The sequence below is a fragment of the Hyla sarda genome, chromosome 1 (genome assembly GCF_029499605.1).
Source record: "Hyla sarda isolate aHylSar1 chromosome 1, aHylSar1.hap1, whole genome shotgun sequence".
Classification (NCBI taxonomy): Eukaryota; Metazoa; Chordata; class Amphibia; order Anura; family Hylidae; genus Hyla; species Hyla sarda.
Genome location: NC_079189.1, coordinates 91,945,697 through 91,957,016, shown reverse-complemented (window position 1 = coordinate 91,957,016; position 11,320 = coordinate 91,945,697). Strand labels below are relative to the sequence as shown.

The following is an 11,320-nucleotide window of genomic DNA, read 5'->3' as shown; positions in this document are numbered from 1 at the left end:
AGTTACCCTTTAACCCCTTAAAACCGTGTGTGTAATGTCCGCACTATCAAAATGTAATGTTAATGATCCCGTACGGTGAATGGCGTAAACGTAAAAAAAAAAAAAAGCTCAAAAATGCTGCTTTTTTGTCACATCTTATTCAAAATAGTTTTTTATAAAAAATTATCTAAAAGTTTTATATATGCAAATGTGGTATCTAAACAGATGACGACGCAAAAATTGAGCCCTCATACCGCCCTATATACAGAAAAATGAAAAAGTTATAGGTGGTCAAAATAGGGCGATTTTAGATTTCTGATTTTGTACAAAAAGTTTTCGATTTTTTTTAAGCGGTACAAAAATATAAAAGTATCTAGCCATGGGTATCATTTTAATTGTATTGACCCACAGAATAAAGAACACATATAATTTTTACCGTAAGTTGTACAGTGTGAAAATGAACCCCTCCAAAATGTGCAAAATTTTGGTTTTCATTGAAATCTCCTCCCTAAAAAAAATTTTTTGCGGGTTCGCCGTACATTTTATGGTAAAATGAGAGATTTCATTACAAAGTACAATTGGTCACGCAAAAAACAAGCCCTTATATGGGTCTGTAGATGGAAATACAAAAGAGTTATGGATTTTAGAAGGCGAGGAGGAAAAAACGAAAACGCAAAAATAAAATTGGCCTGGTCCTTGAGGTGAAAATGGGCTTGGTCATTAACCCCTTAACCCCTTAAGGACCGGAGGTTTTTCCGTTTTTGCATTTTCGTTTTTTGCTCCTTGCCTTTAAAAAATCATAACTCTTTCAAATTTACACCTAAAAATCCATATGATGGCTTATTTTTTGCGCCACCAATTCTACTTTGTAATGACGTCAGTCATTTTGCCCAAAAATCTATGGTGAAGCGGGAAAAAAAATCATTGTGCAACAAAATTGAAAATAAAAAGCTGTTTTGTAACTTTTGGGGGCTTCCGTTTCTACGTAGTACATTTTTCGGTAAAAATGACACCTGATATGTATTCTGTAGGTCCATACGATTAAAATGATACCCTACTTATATAGGTTTGATTTTGTCGGACTTCTGGAAAAAATCATAACTACATGCAGGAAAATTAATACGTTTAAAATTGTCATCTTCTGACCCCTATAACTTTTTTATTTTTCCGTGTATGGAGAGGTATGAGGGCTCATTTTTTGCGCCGTGATCTGAAGTTTTTAACGGTACCATTTTTGCATTGATAGGACTTATTGATCACTTTTTATCCATTTTTAAATGATATAAAAAGTGACCAAAAATGCACTATTTTGGACTTTGGAATTTTTTTGCGCGCACGCCATTGACCGAGCGGTTTAATTAATTATATATTTTTATAATTCGGACATTTCCGCACGCGGTGATACCACATATGTTTATTTTTATTTACACTGTGTTTTTTTTTTTATTGGAAAAGGGGGGTGATTCAAACTTTTAATAGGGGAGGAGTTAAATGATCTTTATTCACTTTTTTTTTTCACTTTTTTTTTGCAGTGTTATAGGTCCCATAGGGACCTATAACACTGCACACACTGATCTTCTATGTTGATCACTGGTTTCTCATAAGAAACCAGTGATCAACGATTCTGCCGGATGACTGCTCATGCCTGGATCTCAGGCACTGAGCAGTCATTCGGCGATCGGACAGCGAGGAGGCAGGAAGGGGCCCTCCCGCTGTCCTGTCAGCTGTTCGGGATGCCGCGATTAGCCGCGGCTATCCCGAACAGCCCGACTGAGCTAGCCGGGAACTTTCACTTTCACTTTTAGCCGCGCGGCTCAGCTTTGAGCGCGCGGCTAAAGGGTTAATAGCGCGCGGCGCCGCGATCGGCGCTGCGCGCTATTAGAGGCGGGTCCCGGCTTCACTATGACGCCGGGCCCGCCATGATATGACGCGGGGTTACTGTGTAACCCCGCGTTATATCAGAAGAGCAGGACCAAGGACGTACCGGTACGTCCTTGGTCCTTAAGGGGTTAAAGGAGTACTCTAGTGCAGAGTATTCCTGCTCCGTTCTGCCCGGGCTGCAAAATAAATGAAAATGAACCATCACTCCCTGGGTTCCCGCGGAGCACCACTACAGCTGTTCGGTCCTCCGGTCCATCCTCTTCATACTTCCGGGTGTAACGAAGCATCACATGGCGCTCAGCCTATTGCCGGCCGCCGCGATGTTCAGCCTCGGCCGGCGATAGGCTGAGCGCCATGTGACGCTTCGTTACACCCGGAAGTATGAAGGAGATGCATCGGAGGACCGATCAGCTGTAGTGGTGCTCCGCGGGAACCCAGGGAGGTGAGTGATGGTTCATTTTCATTTATTTTGCAGCCCGGGCAGAACGGAGCAGGAATACTCTGGACTAGAGTACTCCTTTAAGGACCGGGGGTTTTTCCGTTTTTGCATTTTCGTTTTTTGCTCCTTGCCTTTAAAAAATCATAACTCTTTCAATTTTGCACCTAAAAATCCAATGATTGCTTATTTTTTGCGCCACCAATTCTACTTTGTAATGACGTCAGTCATTTTGCCCCCCCAAAAAAAAGGTTTTCCACCGGAGTACCCCTTTCACCCCTTGGGGACGGAGGGTTTTTCCACTTTAGTTTTTCCCTCTTTAACTTTTAAAATCCTAACCCTTTAAATTTTGCACCTAAAAATCCATATGATGGCTTATTTTTTGTGCCACCAATTCTACTTTGTAATGACATCAGTCATTTTACCCAAAAATCTACGGCGACAAAATTGAAGAAAAAACACAAATTTTTGGGGGCTTCCGTTTGTACGCAGTACATTTTTAGGTAAAAATGACACCTTCTCTTTATTCTGTAGGTCCATACAATTAAAATGATACCCTACTTATATAGGTTTGATTTTTTTCGTACTTCTGGAAAAAATCATAACTACATGCAGAAAAATGTATATGTTTAAAATTGTCATCTTCTGACCCCTATAACTTTTTTATTTTCCCGCATACGGGGCGATATGAGGGCTAATTTTTTGCGTCGTGATCTGAAGTTTTTAGCAGTACCATTTTTGTATTGATCTGACTTTTTGATCGCTTTTTACTAATTTTTTCATGATATAAAAAGTGACCAAAAATACGTTATTTTGGACTTTGGAATTTTTTTGCGTGTATGCAATTGACCGTGCAGTTTAATTACCTATATATTTTTATAATTAAGACATTTCCGCACGCGGCGATACCACATATGTTTATTTTTATTTACAGTTTTTTTTTTTTATGGGAAAAAGGGGGGTGATTCAAACTTTTACTAGGATCTTTATTAAATGATCTTTATTCACTTTTTTTTTTTGCCATGTTATAGCTCCCATAGGGACCTATAACACTGCACACACACTGATCTTTTACATTGATCAATGGTTTCTCATAGGAAACCATTGATCAATGATTCTGACGCTTGACTGCTCATGCCTGGATCTCAGGCATCCAGCTGTTGCAAAACTACAACTCCCAGCATGCCCAGACAGATGGTAAGTGTATAGGACAGTGTTTCCCAACTAAGGTGCCTCCAGCTGTTGCAAAACTACTTTTCCCAACCAGAGTGCTGTCAGCTGTTGCAAAGCTACAACTCCCAGCATGCCCAGGTGGCTGGCAAATGTACAGAACAGTGTTTCCCAACCAGGGTGCTGCCAGTTGTTGCAAAACTACAACTTCCAGCATGCCCAGACAAATGGCAAGTGTATAGGACAGCTTCCCAATCTGAGTGCCTCCAGCTGTTGCAAAACTTAAACTCCTAGCATGCCCAAACAGCCGGAAAGTGTTTAGCACTGCGTTTTCTAACTAACCAGGGTGCCTCCAGCTGTTTCAAAACTACAACTCCCAGCAGACCTAGACAACAAACAAATTTTAGCCTAAGGTGGGCACGAGCACCACAGTCAGAAAATGCACAAAAGAGTAAGAATGGCCATCGATTGCTTCTGCCTGCGATGACGTCAGTTTTTGCGACGACAGAGGGGACGGACAAGTGTATGCTCGCAGCTGCGCAGTACCCTGAATAGCTGATGTAGCGTCGCCTGAAGTGACGTGGTCCCATTTTTTTTTTTTTTTTTTTTTTTTTATGGGACCGATTGTGTAGGGTAAAAAAAATAAGAGACACAACAGGTGACGTCACATGCCTGCTTTTTTTCTGGATGGGAGGAGATTACACGGGGAGGGCGGGCCAGGCTCGCGGAGCCAAGTGTAGCAAGGCATGACGGGATTTGTAGGCATCGGCAGTGCGCGGCGATCTGCTAGTACTGGAAGTGGACGGCGTTTCGCGAGCAGGTCTGAGGAGCATGTTATGGGCTGCGGCGGAGCGCGATCTGTGCACACAATGATGTCTGCGTTGGTGAGTGCACTCACTTGTATAGGGGAAGGGGGTACGGTGGGTTAACCCCCCTCTTGTTCATCTATCACCACTAATCCGTATAGACAACGCTGTACATCATAGGTGTAGACTGGGACACTAGAGGCTGCCAGACACTGGTCTCCATGGCTCCTCCGTGTAGTATTAGTGTAGCCTGGATTCCACAGTCCTCCTATATACCCCCAGCTGAGAAGATCGGACCCTCTCCTGCAGCTCCTTCCGCTCATCTTCTGGAAGGTTTTGTTTGTGGCCCAGCACTTCCTGTGTAAGATCTGTGATTAACCCCTGCTGGTCCATCACTATGTGACATGTCTGTGCAGGGGACACACACAAAAGGTTTTGGGACATGTCTGTGCAGGGGACACACAAAAGGTTTTTGCATTGAGGTTGACTGGTCTGATGTCTTTTGGGGTGCAATTACGCCTATAGTAATTATTTATATGTGTGTGTGTGTGTATATATATATATATATATATATATATATATATATATGGCACCCACGTATTCCGATACGCTTTGTGTGTCCAGCAGGTGTTGGCGTCTTCCTGGCATCATGGAATTGTCAGGTTGTTTGGTTGCGGAGTGTAGACCCTGGCTGTGGCGGGGTACATGATGGGATGGCGACTCACGAGATGGAGTTCATCGCTAACTTACTGGATCTTGTATTGAATTCCTCTAAGGGTGCGTTCACACTGAATAATTCAAGAGGAATTTACTCGAGTAATTCCTCTTGAATTCTCCGCTCCAAATTAAAGGAGTACTCTGGTGCGGAGTATTCCTGCTTTGCCTGCCCAGGCTGCAAAAAAAAAATGAAAATAAACCATCACTCACCCCCCTGGGTTCCTGCGGAGCGCCACTACAGCTGATCGGTCCTCCGGTCCATCTTCTTCATACTTCCGGGTGTAACGAAGCTCAGCCTATCGCCGGCCGCCGCGATGTTCTGTCTCGGCCCATAATAGGCTGAGCGCCATGTGACGCTTTGTTCACACGGAAGTATGAAGAAGATGGACCGGAGGACCGATCAGCTGTAGTGGCGCTCCGCGGGAACCAAGGAAGGTGAGGGAAGGTTTATTTTCATTTTTTTTGCAGCCCGGACAGGACGGAGCAGAAGTAGTCTGCACCAGAGTACTCCTTTAATGCACATCTGCTCTGCTCATTGACTTTAATGTTTTTTCCGCTGTCCTGTTCACACTGCGGAAATTCTGCTAGCGGAATTCCGACGCTGAATTCCGTTCCGCTTGAAGAAAGAGCATGTTCATTCTTTAAGCGGAATCCGCTAGCAGAAATCAATAGAAGCCAATGGTAAAAAAAATATATCTGTCCGACATCGTTTTCGCGTGGAAATGGCTGAAAAACCCTTCACTTCTTTCTCCCCCATTTCCGCACGAAAAGAAGTCGTTTTTCGGCACGTAAATTTATTAGCGTGAATTCCTCTTGATTTGCTCAGTGTGAACGCACACTAAGGCAGTGTTTCCCAACCAGGGTGCCTCCAGCTGTTGCAAAACTACACCTCCCAGCATGCCCGGACAGCCGTTGGCTGTCCGGGCATGCTGGGAGGTGTAGTTTTGCAACAGCTGGGGAAGCACTCTGGTTGGGAAACACTGCTCATGATTGCTTTGAAATCCGGGAATGTGCGATCTTCTTGCATGGAGGAGAAACAACCTAGATTTGGCGCTTGTGTCTGCGGCAGATATACCATCGCATTGATAGGCTAGGTTCACACCGCTATTTGTGCCTCGTCAAAATGACATGTCGACATATCCGTTCTGACAGAGACAGGCCCCATTCATTTTGATGGATCGAGCGTAGTCAGATTTATCAATACCTGTGCAAAGGAAAAGTAGCCCATAGCAACCAATCGGATCACTTCTTTCATTTTTCAGAGGCCTTGTTAAAAATGAAAGCGAGCTGATCGGTTGCTATGGGCAACTGGGCATCTTTTTCTCTGGACACGTTTTGATAAATCTCCCCCTATAGTGACTACATTCGAGTCATTTCCCAAGACTTTACAAGTTTTGGCTCAGACTGAGACACACATAGTCAATAGCTGACGCTCGGGCCGTTGAAATAAATGGGGCCCGGGCCTGTACTATCACGGACACGTCGGCATGTCATTTTCCCGATGTATCCGTGCCTTGGAGAAATAAATCCTGGGGTGTACGAGGTCTTAGGCTGCGTTCACATCACGTTTTTGCAATATAGTTCCTGTATCAGGTTTTTGCAATACAGTTCCCGTATCAGGTTTTTGATAAACTGATTCCTCAAAACCGGACTAAACTGTATCAAAACTTGTGTAAACATGTTAACCTGTATACAGTTAAAAACTGTATACAGTTTAAAAATGATGTCCGGTTGCATCCGTTTAAGAAAAAAACATATACCTTTTTAACTTTTCACTCCATTATGAATAAAGTTTCACTTGTTTGATTGAAATCCCAAGAAAAAAACTGCAAAGTCAACCGTATGGTGAAAACCGGATGGAACCGTACGCACATACAGTTCTTTACGGTTCCCATTGACTCCCATCTTTAAAAAAACGTATACGGTTTAATACAGTTTTTCACCCGGACCAAAAACCGTGGTAGGCTGCAGTTTTGGGTATGGAAAAAAAAAACTGACAAAACCTTACAGGATGCAAAACGGACACAACCTGATGCATCTTTTGGCATACGGTTTTCAATGGAGAGTCAATGCACACGGTTTTCAATACGGTTCCATACGGTTTTCACATAGAAAACGTATACGGGAACTGTATTGCAAAAATGTGGTGTGCATGCAGCCTTAAACGGCTTTCTCTGGTGGGTCCTGCCAGGAGAAACATGTTCAGTCTTCTGCCAGGATCTGATTCCTCTTCAGAAATGTCATTGTTGAACTTCCAAAGTGTGAAGGGAGCAGCGAAACACCCATTGAAATCAGCGCAATGCTGCTGCAAGCGGATTCTGTGGGGGGATCTACCTAGCATGAAGGGGGTCTTACGGTATTAGTGTTGTAAATGAAGTTTTAAGGAATCTCATTCGCTGCATTAAAAAATCACAGGGAAATAATCAGTTAAAGGGGTACTCTACTGCAAAGCATTTTTTATAATCCACTGGTGCCAGGTTAAACAGATTTGTAAATTACTTCTATTAAAAAAATCTCCATCGTTCCAGTATTTTTCAGCTGCTGTATGATCCACAGGAAGTTCTTTTCTTTTTGAATTTCCTTTCTGTCTGACCACAGTGCTCTCTGCTGATCCTCAAGGAAAACCTCTCCTGCTCTGGACAGTTCCTGACATGGACAGAGGTATCAGCAGAGAGCACTGTGGTCAGACAGAAAGGCAATTCAAAAAGAAAAGAACTTCCTGTGGATCATACAGCAGCTGATAGGTACTGGAAGGATGGATATTTTTTTATAGAAGTAATTTACAAATCTGTTTAACCTTCTGGCACCAGTTGATTAAAAAAAGTACCCCTTTAACTTAAAGGTCTAGTCTATCACTTATCCCCTGATTGTGTGGCGTCTGAACCTCTGGGACCCCGCAAGAATTCCAGAACAGGGCTACAGCTTTCCCCTGCTTTATGGGGCGGTGGTGGGATGTCATGTGCTATATGCATTGTCTACAACACTTAAAGGGGTACTTCCTCCGGTGGAAAACTTTTTTTTTTTTTTTTTTAATCAACTGGTGCCAGAAAGTTAAACAGATTTGTAAATTACTTCTATTAAAAAAATCTTAATCCTACCAGTACTTATTAGCTGCTGAATACAGAGCTCTCTGCTGACATCATGACTACAATGCTCTCTACTGGCATCCCTGTCCATTTTACGAACTATCCAGAGCAGCATAGGTTTGCTATGGGGATTTTCTCCTACTCTGGACAGTTCTTAAAATGGACAGAGATGTCAGCAGAGAGCACTGTGGTCATGATGTCAGCAGACAACTCTGTGTTCCAAAAAGAAAATAATTTCCTCTGTAGTATTCCGCAGTTAATAGGTACTGGAAGAATTAAGATTTTTTTAATAGAAGTAATTTACAAATCTGTTTAACTTTCTGGCACCATTGCTAAAAAAATAAAATTATTTCCACAGGAGTACCCCTTTAAATATCTCTGGCTCTCCCATAGACAATGCATAAAGCATGTGCCGACATACTGCTCTATTCAGAGGGGAGATCCGGGGACCTGTTCTGGTTGTTGTGAGGGTCCTAGCTGTCAGACCCTCTGAAATCAGACACTTATCACCTAGGCTGTGTAGGGGGAATGTGTTTTTAGGTGCTGGAATACTCTTTTAATCTGCGATAGCCTGTCAGTTTGTTGCGAGTCCACAGCAGATATTTTGCATTGACTTGTTTTGTTCTGTAAATTTGCAAGTGTAGCCACACTGCAAATCTTCAGCAGACAATCCGCAACATAACCGTATAGCATATCCACAGGATATTCCCTAAGTGTATGTTCACACTGCGGAATTCCACACAAAGAATTGTTCCTGCGTAAAGAAGGAACATATTAATTATTTGCGCAGAAGTCCGCGAGCACTGCATAGCTGTTAATGGTGATGGCGCAGTGCCGCGCGGTCCTACTGTTGAAGTATTTGCGGCGTCCGCCAGATGGAATCTCCACTCGCGGAATTCTGCTAGCGGAGGTTCCGCAGTGTAAACGTACCCTAAATGTCTGATAGAAGCAGGGCCACCTATCGACCAATATGAACACAGAATACAGATTGTGTTGACCATAGTCACCCACATTTACTTCTGTTACTGACTTTCACACCAGTCTGATTGAAATAAACATATCGGTGAATTTCTATATGTTCCATGTATATGTCAGCACACCAGCAAAAAGTACTTATATGTTGTGGTGTACTTAAGGCACACCCATAGTGTCCAATAGACTTCTATGATTGCTTTGGTCTGATACAATAGCATAGACCAGTGTTCCCTTACCAGCGTGCCGCCAGCTGTTACTAGACTACAACTCCCAACATGTGTTATCTGGCCATGTTGGAATTGTTGTTTTGAAACAGCTGGAGGCATACTGGTTAGGAAACCTGGCATCTGTGAATTTGTATAAGTTGTGAGCTGTTGCTTTGATGGATTAGGCTTGTTTTTCCAGTATATCCCATGGATGCTGGATCAGATTGAGATCTAGGGAAATTGGGGGAACCTGACAGAGTTGACGGTATCGATTGACTTGGCCTGTAAACATCGCTTGAGAATTGTTGCAGTGTTGTGGGGTGCATTATCCTGCTGAAAGAAACCATTAAAGTGTACCTGTCGTTAACAAAAACTTTTGAAATAATGTAGATAATACAATTATATGTTTATTTGTAACATACATTGTTTAAAACATTTGTATATTTTTGGGTGAAAAAATGCTGTCCCTGCAGCTATTGCCTGTGTGTCTGAGGAGACCAAATACAGGAAGTGAGGGCAGGACTAGCAGGGCTCTGTGCAGACTCCTGACTTTGAGCCTTGTCCTCGGTGCGCGCAGAGCCCCGCTTGTCCTCGGTGCGCGCGGTGCCCCGCCTGTCCTGCCCTCACCTCCTATATTTGAACTCCTCATAGAGACACACAGGCAAGAGCTGTAGGGACAAAAATATACATATTTTGTAACCAATGTATATTACAGATATACATATAATGGTATTATCTACATTATATAAAAGGACAGGTACACATTAATGTAGAGGCGTTCTGTTGGTCTTTAACAAGTAACAATGTAACATCCACATAAATGCCCGGACCCAAGATTGTTTCCTAGCAGAACTGTGCCCAGAACATGACACTGCCTCCACCAACTTGTCTTCTTCGTGTAGTACATGTTGGTGGTGTCTCTTCCCTGGGTAAACGATCCACACACATGCCCATCCACATGATTTATCAGATCATTGTCTTCCATTGCTCCATGGTTCAGTTTTTCCCAGCCAAGGTGCCTCAGCTGTTGCAATACTACAACTCCCAGCATGCCAAAGGCTGCCCGGGCATGCTGAGAGTTGTAGTTTTGCAACAGCTGCAGGCACTCTGGTTGGTAAACACTGGCTTACCCCTTGACAGTCGCCATTGCCATGATGATAATGTTAGTCAGTCTTCCTGTCTGTGGTTTTAAAGTTATGGCTGCTCAGTGTTTGTATCTATAATAAGCACGGTCTGGAGTGAAGAACAACCTCTAGTGATCCTGTGCTGTGACTGTATTTTAGACCTCGGTCGGTCAGTGAATTCATGGACTGCTGGCGAGGATTACTTGCAAGGATCCGGGCACATAATGCCCCTTTTCAGTCGTGGTGGTTTAGCCTTCTCATGATTAAATGCTGGCTGTATGATTGAGGCCAGACGTAGCAGAATGAGAGCGTGCACAGCATGTCTGAGATGTCCGTATTGTCAGTCCTTATCTGGATGTTTTTCAGGGGATGACTCGCAGACATGTCCCTATTTTCCATGGCAGTGAGTAGGAACCAAATGGATGCTGGTTTATATAAGCTTATGGTGATGTAGCATTAATCTGTGTCACCCTGCATCTGTCCCCCCGTCCCCCCCCCCCCAGGATGAGGAGCTCTGCGCCATCTCTGAGCGGGGATCAGGGGCTTTTAGTGAGCGACTAATCTCCCTAAAACAATGACATGGACTCTTGTTTATTCCCTGCGTTTTAGTTTGGCCTCATCAGGTGGCGGGGAGGGGGCTTGGTGAGGAGTGCAGTGAGTTTCCCACTGTGAGAAGAGCCAGTCCAGGAATAAAGGACACTTTCTCCGGCTTTTGTACATGGACTTCACACGTATATATGCAGCTGCCTGCCGTGGGGACTTGTGAAAGAGTGGGACCTGTCACCATGACTGCTGGGCGTATAGTGAGACACTTGTATCCTGTGACTGTTTAGAGAGTAAACAATGCGGACAGTATATACACAGGCCACCCAGCAAGTGAACCTGCAGATAGATATACAAAAGCTTTATCTTATCTCCTTTTTTCCAGTTATTTTAACAC

At 43.5% G+C, this 11,320-nt stretch overlaps 1 protein-coding gene across 1 annotated transcript in view; it reads left to right on the top strand.

The window, feature by feature from the left end:
* The first annotated feature begins 4,162 nt into the window (after positions 1-4,162).
* Positions 4,163-11,320, top strand: part of FRYL (FRY like transcription coactivator) — a 358,656-nt gene continuing 351,498 nt past the window's right edge. The window contains exon 1 of the mRNA XM_056557831.1: positions 4,163-4,350. The gene's annotated coding sequence lies outside the window, so the exon portion shown is untranslated. The remainder of the gene's footprint in view (positions 4,351-11,320) is intronic.